The sequence below is a fragment of the Aplysia californica genome, unplaced genomic scaffold (genome assembly GCF_000002075.1).
Source record: "Aplysia californica isolate F4 #8 unplaced genomic scaffold, AplCal3.0 scaffold01082, whole genome shotgun sequence".
Classification (NCBI taxonomy): Eukaryota; Metazoa; Mollusca; class Gastropoda; order Aplysiida; family Aplysiidae; genus Aplysia; species Aplysia californica.
This window is the reverse complement of record NW_004798352.1, coordinates 179,925-184,050: the sequence shown is the minus strand read 5'-3', so window position 1 is coordinate 184,050 and position 4,126 is coordinate 179,925.

Sequence of the window (4,126 nt, the reverse complement as noted above, 5' to 3'; positions counted from 1 at the left end):
GTTGCAAGTAATGTAAAACTCTTGCTAAAACTGAAAAAGGTTTAGTCTTACGTTTTATTTTTTTCATTCAGTATTGTTCCTTTTTAGCACTACTCAACTTACTGACCATTATTGTGTCAAATGATCTAAAACAGTTAAGTGCTAATTACAGAGGTGTCGAATTTTTGGTAAATTCCGGACATCTGTTTTCCTGAAATTGTCTGCATTTTGCCCAATTTCAGCCAATCGTTAAGTTGTTGCACCTTTTATATATGTAAAGACCGTCTCCTTGCGAGATATTTTAGACAAAATGGTCAGTAAATTGCAAGTCCCTACGGAGGACGCTTTTCCATAAGGGTCCAGAATGTTCAGGGTCTTCCTTTTTTTTTCTTTCCTTTTTTTTTTCTTTTTGTAGCCAATCGACACCTGTGTAGTTAAGACATTTAAAAAGTACAGAGTTTACTTTGTTTATTTAGTTAGTTATTTATTTTATTTTTTTGAATTTATTTATCTATTTTTTGGTAGCGAGTTGACTCCTGTGTAGTTCCACTTTCCACACCACATTTCGTAAGTAGGCCTACAGAATTGACATAATTTCTTGTGATAATTATTTTTATTTGTTTTGTTTTTTTGGTCTAGATCTTAAGGTTTATTTATTACAATTTTTTGTTGCCCCATCTTATTATTTATTTATTTCATTATGAATTTTTAAATTTTTTTTGGTAGCCAGTTGACACCTGTGTAGCTAAAACATTAACTAAGTACAAAATTGACACAATTACATGATTTATTTATATCCTTAAGCATATCATGTATGTTCAGTGTATTTGATGTACGTCATTGTATTCTAAAATATGCTAATGTAATCATTTACAGCTGCTGTATGTCATTTCAATTAATTGTATTCTCATGAGTGAGTCGTTGGTGGATGCTCTGGTGTAGTTTGTTCCCTCCTTCTTTCCTATGAAACATCTATCATTCTTTTCTTTCCTCCTATTTCTTCGTCTTTGTTGGTCTTTTGTAGCACCTCTAATCTTCGGATCTTATTTATATGACCTTATTGTATTGCTAGTGCTGTAAAACTCTTACTGAAACCAGTGTCCTTATGTATGCCTTTTGATCTTTTATCTATATATAATATACATTATACTATATACATACACTGAGTTGTACCGCCTGACTTTTATACGTATATTTCTGAAGTTCCTGTGTAACATTTGAAATATTATGTGGTTAGTTGTTGAGAAATTCTTGAGCTGTTTTGTATTATTTTGGTTGATGGTTTGTCTTGTGATTACATCTGTCTGTTAGTTTGTCTGCTTTCCATCAGTTTGCATGTGTTTGTCTGTCTGTCTATCTCTCTGTTCGCATGTGTATCCTTCTGCTGCTTTGTCTCTCTAGTCAGTCTAACTTTTCTTATCTCTGCCTGAAAGTCTGTCTGTTGGTCTGTCTGTTTACACGTGTATCAGTCTGTCCACCTATCTGTATGTCCAATGACCCTCGTCTTGTTGGTCCTGAGAGAGACAGAGAGAGAGACAGAGAGAGAGACAAAGAGAGAGAATGAGAGAGAGAGAGAGAGAGAGCGAGAGCATGGTAATTCCCTCGTCTTGTCCAGTCATCGTTCTGTTGCCTCGTGCTGATAGATTTAAATCTCCGGCACCTGTGGTGTACTGGTTAGATGCTTCACCGTGTCGCACTCAGGAGACACGAGTTCGATTCCAGTATGGGGTAATTTTTATCGAGTATTTCTGTTTTTCTGCTGGGACGCTGTAGCCCTCTCAGCAGTGTGGGAGGTTGGCGGGTGCTCTGGTGTGATTTGCTCCTTCTTTCCTATCAAACATCTATCGTCCTTATTTCCCCTTCTTTTTTTATGCTTGTTACTCTCTTGTAACACCTCTAATCTTCTGGCGTTCATATGACCTTATGCAGTTGCGAGCGCCGTAAAACCTCTACTAAAACTTTAGAAAAAAACTCTCAGCCGGGGCTGGCGCTGGAAGGCAGGGTCGTAGTAGCCCATCTCCTTTTATGATCTAAATTGTGTTGATGGGGGCGTGAATGGTCTACAACTACATTGTATGTAAATCCAGTGTGACAGTAGAATCACACGTCGGGGCGTTGCCACTAACTGAACTGTCTTTAGGCCATTCCCAAAGGGAGGACATTTCTTATTCTAATGCATAGTAAAATTGTAAATGGGCTGACCCAACAGTGTCATGCTCATAACTGTGCCTGAACTACAACAGGGAACTGCTGCTTTTTCTTTCCCAATCCTTATTTTCGTCATTTTCCTCTAATTCTTTTGTATGTTTGTCACATTCTTGTGACCCGCTGTTTCCGGAGTGCCTATATAGTCGAAGCAGACTTTGTGCTGTTGAAGCTAGAGAGGTGAGCAGAGTAAGTCTGATTCCCTGTAAGGACTTTTCTGTTGACATCCACCCCTTGGCAGTCATATGAACTAATGCGGTTGTGAGCGCCGTAAAACCTCTACTAAAAAAAAAAAAGAAAGTAGAACCAGTCTTAAAACACACTCAAACTTAACCTGAAGGATGATAAGTATATATATCTGTTTATTTCAAGAAATTCTAAACATCACACTCTGACTCAGAGAGATATATCAATTATATATTTTACATGTATGTTATTCAAATTATGCTTATACGTGTTATATAGTTCTAGAAAGTCGGGTTTTGGATAAACTGCGTTCCATTTGGGAATTTTGCAAAAGAATACAACGTTAAGGCTGACATGGTGAAGGTTGTTAGCATATCCCCCCCCCCCCCCCTTTAAAAAAAACCCACCCCAAAAAACAACATAAAACACACACGCAAACAAACATACAAAACAAAACAAGAATCTTTAGGATTAAGAAGAGTCTTTTGAGTTTTGAGCGTGGCGTCAAGGTGACCCACATGTGGACCAGATAGCAGCCTTGTCTGGCTCGTCAAAATAATGAAATCAAAGGCACCCGATTTTTTTCCTTTCATTGGGCGATTTTTACAATGTTTCCCTCTCAACACCGGTTATATCCATCTAAAACATATTCTATATCCAGCTTGTCGTGAAAAGAGTTGATCTGAGGCACAACAATTGTACATTGGCTGTTTCTGAGGACGCACAAGCTTTGGAAGTTCGTTTGGCAGCAATTTCCTTGCAAATTTCATCTCTGACACCAGGTGACCCCGCACCTCCTCCGATGGCAAATATCTCAACTTCTATTCAAGACAGATACGTTTGTTTTTGTTTGTTTTGGTTGGGTTTATTTTAAACCCAAAGCAAAATAAATGAACATGCTTTAAGATTATTAATCTATACATAACTCCATGAGTGAGGAGTACTGACAAAATGAGTTGCGGTACTTCTCAGACTTTAGCCCTATGGGCATACATGTAGGATCTATACGTCAAATCTATTGGTTGAGTTTGTACAATTTATTTGTATGAAGTGATAAAAGAAATGTTATGTTAAACTTGAAGAATATTGAGTGAGGAGTACTGACAAAATGAGTTACGGTACTTCTCAGACTTTAGCCCTATGGGGATACATGTAGGATCTATACGTCAAATGGTTGAGTTTGTACTCATCTGTTGAAAATCTACAAACTTATTTGACCCCTGTATAAATGTTTGTCCCCATGTCTCCATTCGGGAACTGCGAGAAGGAACTGGTTCAGGATGCTTCACCCGGTATATGTCCACAAACTGGCAAGCGCCTGACTCTCCCGCGTCCCGACACATTTCGCATGACGTGCTGACAAACAGAATTACTTCTCGGATTTCTGCCCGATTAACAAAGATAAATAGTTATGTCAAATTTGTAGTTTGAGTTCGTACAGTCTAGATATCTAGATCTTTTACGGTCCTGTACAGCCAAGGAAAATTTCCCTCTGGGATAATAAAGTACTATCTTATCTTATCTTATCTTATCTTATCTTATCTTATCTTATCTCATCTCATCTCATCTTATCTTATCTTATCTAGAATGGAATGATGTAAGACATGTTGAACTTGAAGACATTTTTAATGGTGTCAGCTGAAAATCTGTGTGACCCTAGTGTTGATTTTTGGCCAACATCTTGTGGATTGCGAGAAGTAACTCTTTTTTGTCAGCACACGATAATAATAATAATAATAATAGATAGCATTTGTAT